We start from the raw sequence: 20,065 nt of genomic DNA, 5'->3' as shown, positions 1-20,065 counted from the left end.
CTTTCTTGTCATTTTAATAAATATTGGAAAATTAGGGACCATAAATTTGTTTTACAGATGGAATCCCCACTGCTGTTAGCTAGCTAGTTTACTTAAGCCATTTATTAAAGTTATAAATTTGTAATGTTTTATACATGCTATCGTTCTTCTGCAAAATACACTGATGATAAAAGTCACAGCTGTGATTTATCACTGATAACTTGATATTGAAAGAAAAACAGTAGTAGCATTGTGAAGGTTTTTCAAACTCCGAATTGTAAACCAGCACTTCAGAAAACACACTGCTGGTGGCAGGGCTAGTAATGTCTGCTTATTTTCTCCCTAATTGCTTGAGAAGGAGATATTGCCAGTTTATACATACACTGAGTTTTGATCCAGAAGGCCTTTTGATGTGATGATAGCTGTAATTTAAAAAAAAACAGTTACCATATTTTCTTTGGTACTTGATATTCTTTGATGCACTAAACATAAATAATCTAAAAATAGCTGTTTCAATGCCTTAATATACGATTAGAGGATCTGTCTTTAATTGCCATCATATGTAACAAATATTGTGATATGACATGGGTAATAACTATGCTTAAAATAGATTAAACTGAAGTCAACGCGACTACTATTACAGTTTCCAAGCAGAGAGATAATTGTCTTATGAGATCTGGAAAATGCAGTTAGCTGTGGAGATTATTGGCCATTATAATGAGGGCTATGTATAAGAATGGAGCGCATTTCAACTTTGGCCTCACATGCCATGCAACAGCATAGCTATTAACTATATGTAGGGAATTGTAAGGCCCAAAGATGAGTAGGTTTGCACAGCTGGGATTTAATTTTTTAAGACCTCAAACTCAAATCCAAACTTCCTAATTTTGAATTCAACAGAAACAGATTGGGAGGGCGGACAACAAAATATTTCAATAGGTCTGGATACATTAGATTTTAGCTCCATTTTAAGTTTAACCCTGACTGGCTAGATTTCATGCCTGTGGAAACTCAACAGTTGATGGTAGGCATAGACTGGATGACAACTGCATGAAAGGGGCCAGTGCTTTGACAGCACAGCTTGTGGACCAGGAGGAACAGGAATGCTGCCCATCAGTCCTTCAAGTGGATCTGCTGATACAGAAACTTAGAAGCCTTACAGGGCGGAAGCAAGCCATTGGGCCCATTGAGTTCACACTGACCCTCCGAAGAACATCCCACCCAGCCCTGCACCCCCACCGCCCCCATTACTATGCCTGTAATCCTGCATTCCCTGTGGCTAACCCAACTAGCCCGCACATCCCTGGACACTATAGGCAACTTAGCATGCCAATCCACCTAACCCGAAAATCTTTGGACAGAGAGAGGAAATTGAACCAACCTGGAGGAAACCCATGCATAGGGAGAATGTGCAAACTCAACACTGACAGTCGCCTGTGGCTGGAATTGAACCGGGGTCTCTGGCACTGTGAGGCAGCAGTACTAACCACTGAGTCACCATACCAACATTTGGCTAGTGGGCTGTCCTTGCTACTTATACCCAAAATATCACTGACCCTGCATCTCTGCCACGATAGGGACCATCTGAGATCAAACCCCTCATTTTATCGCTGATGACTCTTGATTATATCAGAAATTTCTCCTTCCTCATGATGTCAATAAACAACACACCAATGTCAACTCCTCAAAAGCAGAACACCCTCCACAAATGTGGAATCCTGCTCCGTGATTTGACCTCTCTCAATATCACCAAACCTTGCTGCACCCCCTTGATTCACTCTCACTTCACCCCTTCACTATCACTGAGTGATTATTGATTCAGTTAACCATAAACAGTATTCCCAACTAATTTACCTCTGACAATGACCCTTCCCAAAAAACTAATATCAACCTCACAACACTACAAATAATTTGCTGCTCACCTCTACCAACCCTTGCAATCTCTACTGCAATGGTGCTAACTCAAAGGATTGAATGTTATGCATTTTGGCTGAGCGGAAGTTATGTCAAGTTTTTTGCACAGTTTTTCGTTGCAACGCCTACTATGTTTTCTTGTCATATCTTACAAAACTTGCCTAATTAACTTTCTACACTGCCCCTACAGCATCCCTCTCACACGATTCTAGCCTCAACTCACTATGGGCCATTCCCGGAATAATTTATCACTCACTAGATATCCTGGGAAATGACTAGCATCCCTGATACCAGTGCAGTCTCACCCATCTGGTGGAATGACTGGCTCTGTGTCGGAGGAAACTCAATGTCCATTCTTGCATGTACAGAAGCACTATCAATCTAGAACATAAGAACATAGAACTGCACAGCGCAGTACAGTATGATGTTGTGCCGAACTTTTATCCTAAACCTAAGGTCTATCTAAACTCCACCCCTACCTTATACTATCATCCATATGCCTAACTAATAGCTGCTTAAATCCCCCTAATGAGACCGACTCCACTACCCTCTCCGGCAATGCACTCCACGCCCCTACCACTCTCTGAGTAAAGAACCTGCCTCTGATGTCTCCCCCATATCTACCTCCACTCACTTTAAAACTGTGCCCCCCTCGTAATAGCTACCTTCATCCTAGAGCAATCTAGAGCTACTCTGCATGGTTTCTGACATTTGCCCCAGGCATGGCAGACATGGGGAAATTGATATCTTTCTTTTTTTGGGCAGGGAACTGTAGGTCTTGCTAATGGGTAAGTGCTCAGGCGACATGTCCTCATTCACCAAAACCAGCAGTGGAAGCCACCTGGCTCAGTGCAGTCTCACCCATCTGGTGGAATGACTGGCTCTGTGTCGGAGGAAACTCAATGTCCTTCCGCACTCTGCCAGGATGAGTGTCATAATCTCCTTTCCAATACCTCACACTCATTCTACATCTATTACTATAGCCACCCACCAATGAAGTCTGATGGCTTACCACTCTCTCTATTGCCTGCAACATCTTCCCTCACTCACTGACACCTGATCCAACCCCCAATACCATTAACCCTGCATGCCCTCTGCATTCGCTCAGGATACTTCCCCAAAACTAACAGCTGTGCCCTCATTAGGGCAGAAAGAGTCCACACAGGAGGTGGGCTGTTTTACATTCATTGTCTCACTCCTTTTGTGGAGAGCATCACAAATGGCTGACTAACTGTGTCCAAGCCCCTGGACAAATATCAATGAGGCCCCCCCCCATGACTTACTGCGCCAGCACCTCTGAACAAAATCTATCTCCCAGGCCTTGACTAAGGCTTGCTGGCAACCACAACAAGCTTCTTAGCTTTGTATCAGCATTAATTGTTAAAACAAGACCAAAGATAATGTGAGAGCGGTATCTCTGGCTGCGGGGACAAAGTGCACAAAGACAAGGCAAGGTAAGAATGCTGTCAGCATTCAGGCAGTGTCAGAGTGAGTGACTATGACAGCAAGTGAAGAGCCTGGAGATTCAGACCGGTCCAGTCAATGAGCTGGGTGCGTGTCCTTGGGTGCACAGTGTCCTTGCTGCATTATTACAAGATAGTGGCTGGTGCAGAACAAGACGCAGCACTGAAGTGCAGTAGTGTACTATTAATGTATTACAGATGTGTCATGAGGGCTCTTAGATGTTGACAAATGTTTGATGTCAATTTTATCGGACATGAGGTGTGTGAGATCATTGACCGTGAGTGTGTCCTGAGGTATTGGAACACAGTGGCCTCCAACAAGCATATCCTTCAGAGCAAGCAGTGAGCTAAAGTTACCCGTTCTGATTTCCATGTCAAGAATGCTCAATATCTAGCTTGTGAAGCATGTATAGTAAAATGACTTGCAGTAAAAATATTAATTGAAGAGGGTGTGTTATTAATAAAGAGTTTATCAAGCTATAAATTCTCCTTTAATTGGCAATTAGTTGCTGTCTAGCAAGAAACTTGTGTCGCCACTTGGCAAATGCATTAAAGGTGCAGCCAGATGCTTTCAATGTTGAGATAGATCTCACCCAAATTCTTGCATGGTTCAGCCACAAATCTCACTATAGTCCATCTCACCCCAATAAGGTTCTGCCCACAGTAATCTCTGATACTGCCTTTCCTGCAATCTTCCCTGCCAAAGCACTTTAAAGCCCCACAGTGTTCCGATCCATCAGGACACTTCCCCAAAATTGGAAATGCTGCCCTAGTAAACACGAGCAGCCTTAATATTAGAACAACTTGAATAGCTTTCCTTGTTTTATATTTAGGAACAAGTGTTTTCAGTGGTCTTACCTTAATTAAAAAATGCTGTTGGTTACCCTTTGCTGTCAACCTCTTGCTGCTCTTTCAAACTGGAATTATAAGATTGAGACATACAGTTGAGGAATCCAGGTACATTTGATATGATTTCAAAACATGCAAACTTTCACACTGTCTCCTGTAAAACTGTTTAAAATACAATTTGTTGTTGTTTCTATTGCAAAACAAAAATTAGTAGTGACAAATCTCAGTCTGTTTTGATAAGGTTCTCCTTTCACATGGCTATTTCTTTTCTTTGCCTTTCAATCATTGCAGAGAAATGTCAGTTTGAACTGTTAAAACAAGTAGCAAATTAAGAAAGCATTGTGTAGCACTGCTGCAAAATAATTGCTGTGCACAGTGGTAATGTACAAATGCCTCACATGGATGCAACATTATTTTCCACAATTTTGCACTCAGCCTGCAGATAGCCAGATGACCTGCAACATGCTTCCTAAACTTTAACATATCAAGTAGAGGAGAAAATATGTCCCTTTAGTTCACGTGGTGAGGCGAAATTCCATACTACAATGATAAATTATGTACAAAGACGAGAAAGTACAGATCTGTTGATTCTTTGCCTTCTGCTTGTCAGATGTATGGTACAGAGAGTAGAGTATTCATCCTGCTAAATTTGTAGCACTGACAAATATCTTGGCATGGCAGGAACTTATGGCAGCAAACCTGCTGAATTTGCCAAACATATTGTATGAATGGCAGTCATCAGCAATCTTAACTCACTAGGGTCTGTTCATAGAAAAGATGACATGTACTAACACATCGCTTACATGAACCTATTTCTGGGTGTCACTCAGCCAGTGTTGTTTTTCACTTCCATCTCAAAAAGCCTTCAAAAATTAGATTTTAACATACATTTATTAAAAGTTTTATTGTTGGCTTTAAGTGACTGCTAAAGTGATTCCTCAAAAACTTCATGAAATAATTGCCCACTTGCCGAGAAAAAATTGAAACTGCAAAAGAAGCTTTGCTTTGTCAGGAAGAAGAAAATAAAGAGAAATCGGCTGAGCTTCAAAGGGCACATTTCCATAATTGCCCTGTAACTTTGGAAAAATAAATCTGAAGGGCTGAGAAAAGCACAATCTCTCAGATGAGTGCACTACAAAAGCCAAAGAGGTACCCAGTCCCACTTGTTACTGTTCCAATTCAGTGAAAGAATCCTGCTCCCTACCCTCGGCAACAAAAGCCACAAAATCACTGTCCTCTTCTCTTAAAGGAGCTTGAAGAGAAGAATAGAATCTTATCCATCCTTTGTCTCAGTCTCAGCACCAACTACTCCTGGAAGGTTGTACTGCAGGTCTGCTGTGCTCAGAATTGCTGGATATCCCTTCTTTTGACACTGACATTTTTGTTCACAACAAGACAAGCTTTTGTGGTGATATTCAGCAAGAACAATCAAGAGAGCCTAATAAACGGATTAGAAGGGCAGACAAAGTACTGCGGTGGTTTCAAAGCTGGACCAACAACACAATAGAGATGACATTTGTTCATTTTGGGGCTCAAGCAAGCATTGGGTGAATGTGCTGTTCGTGATGATGCCAGTAAACAATGGGTGAAGTTGGAAAGAGGTTGAAAAACACCAGACGTCAGTCTTTGTTTCTTTGAGTATGGCTAAGGCATTTGCGGCTAAGTATTAGAAACTGCACTATTTTGTTTGCTCTAGAATTTTCGCTTATTTGAATTATTGCTGATTGCTTCTTTTTTTAAGCCTTGTGAGAAGATAAACATACAGTTCATCACACAATATGAAGAATATATCTTTCAACTTAGTTATCCCATCATTGTTTGTCTCTGTAAGAAAACATATGAATGCAGTTTAAAATTATTTTCCTCTTTGGTGAGCCTTGCAGAACGATAGCAAAAAGCAATAAAAGCGCAAAATGGATTGAGTGACAATGGAACCTGAGCTGTAGCTTTTGGATTTAGGCTTTGCTTCATTGCTTCTCAATCTTATTCTCCAGTGTCTCAGCAAAGGGATTGCCTCACAGTATTTAACATTGCTGGGAGCAAAGGAATAAAGTCAAGTCAATGTTGGTTATTGCTCATTAGACACAAGGACATACTTTTTTGAGCAAATAAATGAATGACACCATGTCCTGATGGAAATAGTCCTCGTGCAACTCTAAGCAAAATGTGATCTAGCTTTTCCATTTACTTAATAGTAGTGAATCTTATTACATGTAAATGGAAATTTAAGTATCCATGGTTTGTCTTTATTCCTTATGGCTAATGTTTAACAAACCTGCTTAATTTCTCGTGTAATGCTACGACAAAGGCATCTAGTGAACATTTTTATTTAAAGTGATGTCTGGATTTAGCATTTTTTAAAATCTTGTCATCTGATTCTTAGAAATAGGACTAAATTGTAAATTGGCTTTTATTCATTGAATAATGATGTAAAAAACTTGTATTTATAAAGCACTTTTCATTACCCCAAAGAAGTAGTTACCCCAACGGAGTAGTTCTATAATGTAGTCATTGCTACGGTGTAGGAAATGTGCCAACAGCTTACATATAACAAGTTTCTACAAACATCAATGTGATAATGACCGTAATAATCTGTTCTTGTTATGTTGATTGAGTATAAATATTGACCAGTACATCAGGGATACCTCCCCTGCTCATCGAAATAGTGTTCTGGGACTTTTATCATGAACTCTGAGTCAGCAGATGAACCTCAGATTAAACTCTTCATACAAAAGGCGGTACTTTTGTACAGGGTTATGGGGATCGGGTGAGGCAGGGGTTTGGGTGAGATGCTGTTCAGAGGGTCGCTGAAGACTCAAAGAGCAGAATGGCTTCCATCTGCACTGTAGGGATTCCAAAGGTATACTGCTGACAGTACAGCATTTCCTCGGAGCTGTTATGAAATGTCAGTTTCAATTTTTGTAATCAAGTCCTAAAGTGGGACTTGAACCAACAACTTTCTTTTTTAAGAGTTAGAGTGCTACCTGTTGAGCCATTACTGAATTTCAAAGGTAATCCCAGTTTTCGCAGCAATTTTTATATTGTGCGATAATTCTCATTTGTAAAAGCTGTGTAGAAAGCCTGTTCAGAAGCCTATGTAAAATATATCTTGATTGAAACATGCTATCTGAAAATCTGACTGTTCATTGCTGACAGTTTTAACATAATTATCAGATGATGGTAATGCTGCTATCTGTCAGAAAGCAAAAAAAACTTTTAGAAGAGCAAGCATTGTGTGTGTACTGGATCAGACCTGAACCTATACTGAATCTGAACCTGATACATCATAAATTATATTTATAAATAATTCTAATACTTGGAGCCAATATCAAACTTATAACGCTCATACCGAAACTATAAATATAACATCTAAGGATGTAAACTTCCCAATCACACAAGTCTTGTTTGATTCAACCATCTGCAACATAATTATTGCAATTAAATATAATTATATTAGATTTATGTGTGAACTTGACTTAAACAAGTTATTGATCATTTTTAAAGAGATTCCTGATTTATACAGTGCAATTTATCAACAATTACTGTATTTCCTGAAAATAATGCTGTTTTAGTACTCAGAAATAAAATGTGTGTTTGTTACCTTACTAATGGCTGTTACTTAAGAAATTACATGCATTTGCATATCATTAATGCCCCGACTCACCTCATTTGTGCAGTTTTGAGCCTGTAATGTCACTTTTTATTTCTGTTTAGGCTACCTGATCACCTGTCCAATCAACTTACTTCATTTAGCAAAGATAATTGCGTTTTTAGAAAAAAAAATTCCTATGTATGCTATTTTGTTAAGAATTTAGTTGAGAGTTCAGAAACAAATAACTCTGCAGAATCACATGGGTCCCCAACTGAGGAACTTAATTATGTATAATTAGTAAATGTATGCTTCCATGGCTTATTCCTGCCTATGGTCATGCTAACAATAGAAACTCTGCAATACTTATGTGCGTATTGAACTTTTAATTCCCATGCATTTAAACATAAAATAGGACTAGTGCAACCAAAAAATAAGTGTAGATGTAAATTCAGTGCTTATCTGGGAGAATTCAGTGTGGAGCCATGGAATGTCATACCTTTAGAGTGTCAGGGAAACTTCAACAGAAAGACTGAACAGAAGGAGATAATGTGAGGCTAACTAAACCCTGTAATCCAATCAGCAGGAAGCCATCTCCTGCAGAAATGTTTGTATTTCACCCGTATAGGGGTATAAGGAAGTGCAGTTAGAATAGACTGTTAACCTTGGTCAGGGTGTGTTACTGGCCTGACATGCAAGCATATGGCCTAGTGTGCTGTGAAGGTCACAGTCCGACTGCAGGCATTCAACATCCTTGCATTGTAGGTAATGAAAAAGAAGCATTTTCACTCTGACACCCAGCCTCCAGTGAAAGGAATCAAGATAAAATAGTTCAATCAACCTACCAAGCCAACAATCTCAAAATCAACTGTTCCGTAATTGATACAAACACTATTGATACTATCCACTGTAACAGCCTCAACATTTTACTTTTCATGAACAGCACGACTGATGTACATCTTTTTAACATATCTATTTTTAAGGCTCATTTCTGATTCCTAATCATGTGCAAGTGTGATACATTAGAATTTCTTCTTATGTTTAGTAACTAATGAACTCACTGTTCCAACTCAATAAAGGCTATAAGACATAGAAACAGAAATGGGCCATTTGGCCCATTAAGTCTGCTCTGTCATTCAATGAGATCATGGATGATCTGATATTCCTCAACTCTACTTTCTATCTTTTCCCACATCCTTGATTTCCTTACTTATTAAAAATCTGTTTAACTCAGCCTTGAACATACTTAATGAGCCAGCCTCTCCAGTCCTCACTGGTAAAGAATTCCAGAAATTTACTACTGTTTGAGAGAGGAAAACGCACCTCATCTTTTTTAAATTAGAAACCCTTCGGTCTGAGATTGCCTCATTTTTCTAAATTCCAAACAGTACAGTCCCAACTTACTCTATCTGTCGCTATTAGGAAATTCCTCTATATATCGGGGATCAACTGAATAAACTTCCAGCCTGTCTAAATTGGCTTCATTTAAAACATAAATGAATTTGGGCCTGGGAGAAAGGTATCCACAAGGGAGGAATCCTTAGTAAATTCACCTTGTTGCAACCAAATGAGGGAGCCTCCCTAAAGAAAGGGAGTCAGTTCATCCTTTTTCACATGGGACCTCAATAACTTGGGGTATCCAACCTGGAACCACAACAAATTGCAGATCATTGCTTGAGAACTGGTCATAACACCACGGACTGTTTAGAGAAAACTCACTGACCTCGCACTATTAGAATCACAGAATCCCTACAGAGTGAAAGCAGGGCATTCGATCCATCAAATGCACGCTGACCCTCTGAAGAGCATCCCACCCAGTCCCTGTAATGTAACATTTCCCATGGAAAATCCACCCAAACTGCACAGCTTTGGACTGTGGGAGGAAGCCAGAGCACCTGGAAGAAACCCATGCAGACACAGGGAGAACATACAAACTCCACACAGGCAGTCACCCAGGGAAGGAATGGAACTGTGAAGCAGCAGTGCTAATCACTGTGCCACCCAAATTATGGTATCACAGCAAACATAATGTAGACCAAATCATCATTTCGCTCAATAACTTCTGTGTAATGTGAATATAATTGGGATGAGGCACTGATTATTAACTATTTACCTTCATTGAGCTTCCTTAAAAGCAAATATTTGAATGGACCAGTTTAGCTGGCAGAAATTAGTAATGTATTGTCGTTTTACTATAAACTGAAAAACAATTGTGTACAATTATGAAAGCTGGTCTATATGTTTGATTGTTAACTGTTACAACATAATTTCAGTGCTTTGACCAAAAGTCTGTAATGATAGGCTAAGTCCCAGAAAAAACTTTGCAAATGGAGTACAACATGGAAACATATGAGTTGTCCACTTTGGTAGGAGGAATGTAAAAACTAAGTATTATTTAAATGGAAAGACGCAGCAGAATGATGTGTCACAAAGGGGTCTAGGTGTCATGGCACATGAATTAAAAAAAAATCAGGTACACCAAATAATTAGGAAGGCAAATGAAATGTTGGGTTTACTGCAAAGGGAATGGAATATAAAAGTTTGAAAATCTTGCTGCAATCATTCAGGGTGTTGATGAGACCATGCCTAGAGTTTTGGTCTCCATGGTTAAGAAATAATATACTTGCATAGTAAGCCATTCAGAAATGTTCACTGAATTGATTCTTGGAATAAAAGGGTTGACTTTAGAGGAAAGGTTCAGCAGGTTGGACTGATACAAATTGGACTTTAGAAGAACAAGCGTTGGTCTTACTGAAACACTTAAGATTCTGTGGGGACTTGACTGGGCAGAGGCTGAGAGGACTAAACACAGACATCTTGGACAGACATAACAGCTTGGGTTAGTGCTTATTCAGGGTTAGATGGAATGCACATGCACAGCAGTGTAGGAAAAAGATCAATAATCTTCTGTGTTCCACAAGGCTAAGCATCATACTCACAGAGCCACCACTGACTCTAAATCTGTCAATGCATGCAAACCTCATTAAAGTTGTGAGGTACCAAAGTTACTAGTGCAGGGAGCGTCTCCATTCAATGGCTGTCACCCAGCTCATCCTCAAAAATGACAAATGCTACCTGCCTTTTGGCTAAAAAAGCTGCGCAATCTACAGAGATTGACAAACTTCAACTAAGTACGAACTAAGTGAGCACTAACAAATGAAGTGAAGAGCTATAAAATGCATCATGATAACACATGATATCACTATCTGTCCCTGTGCACAAAGCATCCTGTCATGGAGCCAGGTATCCCTGATATCCAAAGTAAAGTTTTGAAGGGTTGAAGCGGATTCAGATTTGGCCTGAGGTCAGTCATGATAATGCAGTGAAGTTGGTGGTGCGTTGATGCTGATTTCAGTAGACAAAGGGTTGTGGAGAATGCTGTCCATGAGCATTGAGGAATGTGTTGGTGAAGAGACATTAAATTGGAAACGTGGAGAATCAAAATCAAGCTGCACCCACCATGTAACCAATCTGACTTTCAAATCAGGATTTGTCACAGTTTATTTTCTCAGGAGAATAGGGGAGATTTGTGAGGTGCACATAAATGCGGCGAATTTGAGTATTAATGACATGCAAATACATGGGAACAAGGTGATTGCTGCTTAACAGCAAGATTCTCACCTTGTCCTTAAAACCTCAATAGAAAAAAAATGGAATTGTTTGGCATTGGAAATGAGTTTTTATGTTCGCTGGGTAGATTCCCACATTTATGTCCATCTCAGTCAGGGCATTGGAAAATTCTGCTCATAAACTAATTCATTACTTTAAATATCTTGAGGATGTACAAGGTTCTATATAAATGGAAGTTCATCTTTCACTTTAAACATGGTGAACCTTTCATGGAAAGTTCAAGTATTAAGGATGTACTACTACATAGGCAGGATTTTCTGGGGCCACAGCAGAAGTAGTGATCTGCCAAAGAAATATTAAAACTGTGTTTCTCAAGCTATGTTCCAATATGACACTTTTTTGGCACTTGAAAATTAACATGATCCCAATGGCTTGTAAGTCCAAAACAGTATACATAACAACTTTTAGTATATAATTAGAAAGTGTGCCTTTTATGAATCAACATAGAATGAGACATCATATGAAAATCAGTATGTTTAACGTACTTCATAAAAGTGTTATTTAATGTGCTTAACTGAGATCTCCATACTCTCTGATGAGAAAAGAGTCAGTAAAACCCCTGCATCTGCAATATTAAGCGCACTTGGGCAATAAATGGCCAGCAATGCCCACATTCACAAAAAGAATAAATTAAAAAGAAAATCAATCCCTCACACTATATACAAAATAATTAGTTCCACTCTCAATTGCCCAATACACTCAATATCAGCTGACTCCCCATTTCTACCACACATTCAATAACCTGCCCCTTTCCCTCTCCTGTCACTGTTATCATCACCCTCTTTCAGTCTCTCTACCAGCATCGGCATAACAGGTTATGATAAGAAGGCTGTACAATTAAAGCAGAGATGTGCATGGAATTTTCCTTCCCTGGTGTGATGGGAGTAATGGTGGATGTGGTGACAAAATAGGGTGAGAGTTTTAAAAATCAGATTCTTAGCATCAAGAACATTTTCCTAATTTTCCCGTCAAGCCTTAAATTTCAACCTCAGAATTTCACCCTTGAGTGACGCCTATCTTAGTTTCACGCATTGGTATCATTATATCATTAAAGCTCTAACTCACTCCAGTGCCCCTCTCCTCCACTGAGAAAACAGTCACACAAATTCCTGACAATCAGAGTGGGTACCTGGTTGTGGTTCATTGAATGCCTGCCCAGGCCATCATCCAACTGCTTCTTTTGCACAATGTCTCTCCATCATCCATGGTCACCAACATCCTCAATCTTTCATCCCTGCAACTCAACATCAGCAAACCATTAGCCTCACCATATCATGACGTCTATTCTCAGATCAACTCAGACATCATTTCAGATCATCAATATTTTACTTTGGTGTTGACAGATACCTATAACTTGCGTGCTTCTTTCAGAATGATTTGTACATAGGGACAGCCATGCTCTCACGCATCTGCACAGGATTCCTTTGCACCAACATGGACGCAGACATCTTATGGTGCTTTGGGTCACTTTTATAAATGCTCCCTTCTTTCAGCTCTTACTTGGAGACTGCCAGTGTCTGTCTGCTTCACATTGCTTTTTTTTCACTGCACTCTGACTTTACAACTGAGTTACAGGCTACCAGACTTTTTGGTTTAGCTTACATTTTAACTTCATCACAGATGGAGAGGCAGGAACCTTGAGACAATGAAACAATGAAAAGCCCATCTATCAGTCAGACATGGGGTGGACATATCACTATATGTCATTGAGCCAAACCAACATCAGAACTAGAGCACATGCCAGAAGTTTATGCAGTAAACACATCTGCATGTGCGTCAAGCAAATATGATGTGTTAAAGTCAATGAGGAAAAATCCTTAGAAGGGTGAAGGGGTCAGCTGAAGTTGTTTGTACTGGGCTTGAAATTTGGTGTCAGAGGCTATAATGTGAAAAATCTATCTCTTGGCCTCATGTTCCACTGAGAAACATGTCCAACGGCTCAGTTACATTATTAATGAGATGAAAATTGAGATTGGAAGATTGCATGAGAAAATTCACCTCAGGCCATGGCAGATTGGACACCATGAATTTCACTCTCCACCTCACATTAACTGAAAATTGGAAAAATCGCCCTACTGTTGTATTTGAAGCTGGCACTGACTTTTCCTGCTTAGCCACACAACTTCCCTGTACTCAGTCAGTCATTGAGTTACACATACTGATCTCGACCTGTATCTAGTTAATACTCAAGTTACTACTCAAACATCTCAGTCTTTGCCCAGCTCTCATTGCTAAAAGTCATTTCTGAGGTTAAAAGGCAGTTTGGGCTAAGTGTCCCACCTTGGCTGTAGTGGTCCATTGGGTCCACGGCTCTCCTGCCAGCGGTTATGAACTGGGCCAACTCCCCTGGCACCTGACATTGCTGGCTCAGCGGAACAGTTGCTCAAAAGCTATTTCTGCAATTTTTTTGTGGGTAGGATCTCAGAGTTTGGAAACTCCTTGAATAAAGCTGTGGGAAACTCCACCTGACCCAATATTCTTCCTGGCTCAAATTTTGCCATGATGACAAAACTGAGAGTCTTCTGCATCAGTACTCTGCAGAATTTACAGAATTTTCCAGCATTCGCAGATGTGAAGTTAATTGTAGAAACCTTGAAGTTGTTGAGACCATTGGGTGCATTTTGGAATACTGACAGAGGCAATCAATGTAAAAATGTGGGTCTTGACATGAACTTTAGCTTGCTATGCACTATTTTTGCTGTAACCTATTGAAATTGCCATGCCTTATTGTATAAAATGTAATACTGATTTTAATTAAGTATTAAGTCACAATCTATCTTTGGTCCTGAAAATCTAATGTTCCAGTTAGACATGATTGCCTCCATTTCATTATCAAACATTGACAGGTTTTAAAAATAATAGCCTGTTATTATTTTGATAATAAATACAATATTATTTCTAAACTAAATGCCTAACCCAATATTTCCTCAACCAAAGATTTCCCAGCACCATTGTCAACAGGGCCCTCAATGGGTCCGACTCATCTCCAGTATTTCTGCCCTCACTCCCTCTCTTCCCTCCAGCCACAGCCCTTGTTCCACCAGCATCCACATCCAGAAGATCATCAGGCACCATTTCAGCCACTTCCAGCGAGATGTCACCAACAGACACATTTTCCCCTCTCCTCCCTTGTTTGCCTTCCGCAGGGACCGATCCCTCTGTGACACTCAGGTCCATTCTTCCTTCTCTCCCAACATTCCCGCACAGCCCCACAGTATTTTCCCGGCAACTGTCAAAGGTGCAACACCTGTCCATTTACCTCCTCCCTCTGCTCAATTTTTGCTTAGGGACCCTGCAGCCCTCCAGCCTCAAGATCAAGTTCAGTAATTTTAGGGTCTAAACTCTCCCATATACTAGCACCCCACACAGCAAGCCTTGTAATCACATAGTCTGCCATTACACACTGCCTATTGTTAGTCACTAACAGTCTCCATTAATAGCTATTGACTCTCCGAGTCAGGCTGTTATCCATTCCTTTGGCTGTCCAACTATCCTTCTCTGTCTTTGGGCTCTGTCCCCACTTGCTGTTTATTGCTTATCCCTCCCCCCACAATCCGATCTTCTGCATATAAACCAACACTTTCCCAGCTACCATCAGTTCTGAGGAAAGGTCACCAACCCATTAACAGTGATTTTTCTTCAGGAATGCTGCCAGGCCTGCAGAGATTTATCTGCAATTTTTGTTTTTATTTCTAGCACTTCTTTCTATTCCTGAAAAATGTGTAAAAATCAATGACAATCATTGCATTTAGCTTCGTGGTTTCCTGTCTGTGAGAATTCTTCAGTCAGGTAGGCTGTTCAGTTTGCTTGATGATTTCACTGTTCTTGGAGGCTAGAGATTCAATGCAGTTGGAACCAGAATAAAATTGGTATTGGAATTGGGGAGATGGACGAAATGGAGCCTGCTAGATCTTTGTAGGCTGAATCAAGGTCAGCAGCAGGTATCGTTCATTCCACAGTGATTGCAAAATCCAGACCAATATGAATGTTTGAGTTAATTGCTCCTGTGCCCTCGTAGCTACCAGCAGTCCACATTACTGTGATACATGGGCAGATGAAGAGAGGCATTCTGGAGCAGAAAAGTTTGGAACATTTTGAAACTTGAGGTTGTTACATTTTTTAAAAAAATTGAACACCCTCAATGAATGAGACAGAAGAATTTGATGTCTCAAAAAATAAAAGTTGAAAACTGAGACTGCAATTTCTTCAACGGTATTTTTTACAGAACTTGTGATGTAACTGCATAAAGCATCAACAGTAAGAAATGTCTCTTTTTTAACTTCTGTATAATTTTATTCAGGACAAATGTCTTGAAAACACTTAAATTAGTTTTAGACTATCAACTTCATTTCTCAACTTGAGCATTACCCAAATTGCAAATCAAATTGCACATCTATTTTTGTTCTTTCGTTACTAATCCTATGGATGTTCAAATTATTGAAATGCAGAGACATTTGATGTCACAAAAGTGCCTTGACACTGCTGTCTTTTTCTGTATTAATTGTCATGAAAAGACAGCAATGAGTGCATGAAGTAGGTGTTCATCCCTTGAAAAGGATTTCTTCCTGATGTTACAGACCCTATCTGGCTTGGCAGCAGAGTTACTCAGCCTGACAAAATCAACACCTCCACTAATTAACTGCCAACAAAGCTCCAGTGTTAGGAAAGCAAAAGACATTTCACAGAATAAATTACAGCTGCGAACATTTTTTGATCAAACTTGCTGCCCAGCAATTTTTCTTCTTAAAAATTTAGGTTTTTTGGCCAAATTCTCACTTGGCTGTCTACTGTGATGTTGTGCCATGTTGTGAGCGATGTAGAAAGTAGCTGACATTACCATCTAATGCCATATGCAAAAATATCGCCAATGTTCTGTCGCACAATGGAAAGAAAATGTATTTCAGGGTAACTGACAGCCAAATTGGCTGTTTACACAAATAAATAACCATAGTAACAAAAATAAAATTGGTAATTTATTACATTTTTATGACAATAGCAAGCTTCTGAAGTCTGGATCTTAGCTTAGAAATAAAAGAAAAAAGCAAAAGAATTACTGACATTTACAGAATACTTTTCACAATATCCCTCAGTGCTCTACTACAAAAGTATTTCTGAAATTTTGTTTCTCATGTGATGTAGCTAATATGAAGCTGACTTTCACATAGCAATGTCTCACAAACAGTAATGAAATAAACGTTTGTAAGCTCATTTAGCTGTTGGTCAAAGGACGAATGTTGGCTAGTTGATAACATCAGGAAATCCCCTTTATATTTGAAATGAGGGCAGGGAATCTCTCAAGTCTACCTATGAGGGAATCCATTTGAAAAATGATATTCCCAACAATGCAGCAATTCCTCAAAACTACACCGAAATGTTATGTGGTCAAATTTCTGGATTGGGAGTAGAACCTACACCATCTCATTCAAAAGAGAGAGTTCTATAACCAATCCATTGCTGATATTAAGGTAAATTATTTTTATCTTACTCCCCACTCATAACTCTTTCAGCAGCTCTCTGCACAGGACACCATTTGGAGCTTCTATGATATTTATTTTGTGCACATTTTTGAAGTACCTTTTCACATGTGTAGATTCAAAACACACCAAATTAAGACCAAGACAGACAACACAGCACCAGTGATTATAACAATAATTACTTTAGCTCCTGATGTCAAGTCTCACCACAGCTTGTCAATGTTTCATAAAATACATCAAAGGAATGTAATTTGGAACCATGAATTTACAATATATCTCACAGCATGACCATAATTAATAAGCCACAAGTGATGAGTCATGAGTGGGTATATCTGTTGTAATGAGTGGGAGTTTATCGTGAGCCATGTCCCTCTAATTTATAATAGTTTTACTGGAACCTGATATACACATGTTAGTGGATAAACTATTGTGCTACTTTTAAAAATTATGACACTTTTTCAAAACCAGCTATTTTTCGTAAACATTTTTTGAAGTATTAGTCTTAAGTCAAAAAGAAAATTAATTTCTACAAGGTCAAAATCATACCTTAACTCTTGCCTCACAGAATGAACAGGAACAATAAAATCACTTTCAACACCCCTTAATTATCACTTCCTGGGGGACCTTGTTTATTCTCATACTTGCTTTGGTTTTGGTTGGGTAATCTGTGGTAACTCATCTTCTTACGCCCCAAAGCCTGTCCACAGTCTGCAAAGTTCTATTCAGGAGCATGATGGAATACTCTCCATTTCCTAGTTCCAACATCACTTGATTGGCACTCCTTCCACCATGCTAACTATTGACTTCCTCTAACAATGCCCACATTGGTAATATTGTATACTATCTACGAGATGCACTGCTGAAATTTGCAAAGGCTCTGTTGGCAGCACCTTCCAAATGTGTGAATCTTACTCCCTAAAAGAACATGGCCAGCATGGGACCATCACCACCCACAGATAATCCTACAAATCACACACCATCCTGACTTACAGCCTGCTTTGTCATTGGGTAAAAATAATGGAACTCCTTCTATACCTGCAGTATACATATCTACATCACATGACCTGTAGTGGTTCAAAATGGTACTTCACCACCACCACCACCAGGAATGGACAATAAACACTAACTTTGCGAGTGATACTCAAAACCCATGAATGAATTAAACAGAGTCCTACCTTACAATCATTTGTCCTTCAGCAAAGCTTCCAATTTTTTAAAAAGGTCTTAGTGGCATTTTAAAGACTACTCTGCTTGCCAGTTCTCTTTCTTTCTTTATCCTTTCCCTTTTTTTAACCTCCCTTCCTCTCTCTCCCTCTGTAGGGGTGCTGGCAGCGACATGGCGAGGGCTGGAAAGCCCTGAGTGGGACTGTGGCAATGGAAAGGAAAGTTGGATTCTCTTGTTATCATTTTTTTCTTATCTTATTCTAAGTTAATGTGAATGTATGTACCATGTACGTACAGGGAAGGTACACATTTTTCACTGTATTTTTAGGTTGAATGCACGTGTCAATAAATGATTCAATTCAATTCAATCTCCTGGGGCATTTTCACCTCTTGCGCCCAAAACATATTGAAGAAATTCATCCTGTTCTTCAGGTGGTAAAGGCACTGAGGCTGTGACACAGCCCATTTTAGAATCTGAGGCTTCTTCATCGCTAGATGGACTGGGAAGAACCCAAGGGTTCTGACAGCTTGTTCTGGGGAGCCAGGTATGCTTTGCTCCTGCCCCATTTTTGAGCTTGCAGCTTTCATGTGCTCCACATGCTTGTTCGGGGCCGCCTCACCTACCTGAGCTTTGTACATCGCTGGACCCATGTTGACCATGCCTCTTACCCGTGCAGGGCCATATCCGTGATTTTGGCACCAAATTTCGCCCCCAAAGTAAACTGTCTTTCCTGGTTAGAGGAGCATTGTGTCTGACATTGGCGTCCCTGATGCCATTACATCCTCCCACCCGGGTCCAGGAAGGTCAGATTTAACCTGGTGCGGAATCTTCTCCCCATTAGCAACTCTGCTGGAGCTATCCCTGTAGTTGCTTGTGGGATGGTTCCGTAATCAAAGAGGAACCGGGACAGTCTGGTATCGAGTGAAGTTGTGGACTGCTTCTTTAGGCCTCCCTTCAAAGTCTGGATGCTCTTTCTGTCAGACCATTGGACGATGGATGGTATGGAGCTGTTCTTACATGGCGAATGCCATTCAACTTCAGGAAATACTTGAATTCCCTGCTGGTGTGTGATGGCCTGCTGTATATGACCAAGCATTCCGAGATGCTTATAACTATTCCATTGTTATCCCTATGTCTGACAAATGAATTCTGTGCAATGCAACCACTTTGAGTAGGTAGCCACAATTAATGAGAACACTGAGCCCATGAAAAGGCTTGCATTATCAACATCTTATTGAGTACATGATTTACCCAGTCATTCCCATGAATTTGGGGGAGCTGCTGGCAGTAACTTTTGTTCTTGTTGTCGCTCTGGGCACTTCCTCACCAACAGGGCTATGTCTGCATCCAATCCTGGCCACCAAACATAACTTCTCACCAACATCTTCATTTTGCACAGCCCGGTGATCTGAGTGGATTTTAGCCACTATCCTGTAGCAACCTTTGCTTGGGACAATCACTCTTGCTCTCCATAATAAAATGTTGTCCTCCTCAGTGATCTGGTCTTACTGGGCCTAGGAAAGTTTCAATTCTGGTTGTGATGGCCCTTTTGTTTCCCCCATCGCCATCAGCTGGGTTAGTTTCGCCAGGACTGACTGTTTTTGCATCCACAGTCTAATTTTGAGAACGGTGACTGGAAGAGTATCCAGAAAATCTAAAATCTGAACAGACTCTCCTAATGGCGGGACAGTTGGTGGTGGATCTACCAGTGGGAGGCGGCTCCTGGCATCCAGATTTGCTACATGGCCTTCCGGACAGTGTTCCAACTTGTAATTCTAAGCACTTAGAATGAGAGCGCACCAATGAATTCGATCTGAAGCTATGGGCAGCACGGCCTTGTCCTCTTTGAGTAGCCTTGACATGGGTTTGTGGTTTGTTATTATTACAAATTTACATCCATAAAGGCATTGGTGGAATTTTTTCACACCAAAGACAATTGCCAAACCTTACTTCTCTATCTGGGTGTATTTGTGCTCTGCATCAGCCAAAGTCTGGCAAGCAT

At 40.1% G+C, this 20,065-nt stretch overlaps 1 long non-coding RNA gene across 1 annotated transcript in view; it reads right to left on the bottom strand.

Annotated features, from left to right (window-relative positions):
- Nucleotides 1-241: 241 nt before the first annotated feature.
- Nucleotides 242-20,065, bottom strand: part of LOC125460050 (uncharacterized) — a 33,125-nt gene continuing 13,301 nt past the window's right edge. Inside the window, exons 3-4 of the long non-coding RNA XR_007249163.2 lie at nt 4,215-4,273; nt 242-401 (exon numbers count right to left, since the gene is read on the bottom strand). This is a non-coding gene — a long non-coding RNA (uncharacterized LOC125460050). The remainder of the gene's footprint in view (nt 402-4,214; nt 4,274-20,065) is intronic.

This window comes from Stegostoma tigrinum, chromosome 16 (genome assembly GCF_030684315.1).
Source record: "Stegostoma tigrinum isolate sSteTig4 chromosome 16, sSteTig4.hap1, whole genome shotgun sequence".
In the NCBI taxonomy this organism is placed as follows: Eukaryota; Metazoa; Chordata; class Chondrichthyes; order Orectolobiformes; family Stegostomatidae; genus Stegostoma; species Stegostoma tigrinum.
The sequence above is the reverse complement of the archived record's forward strand: the minus strand, read 5'-3'. Positions and strand labels throughout refer to the sequence as shown.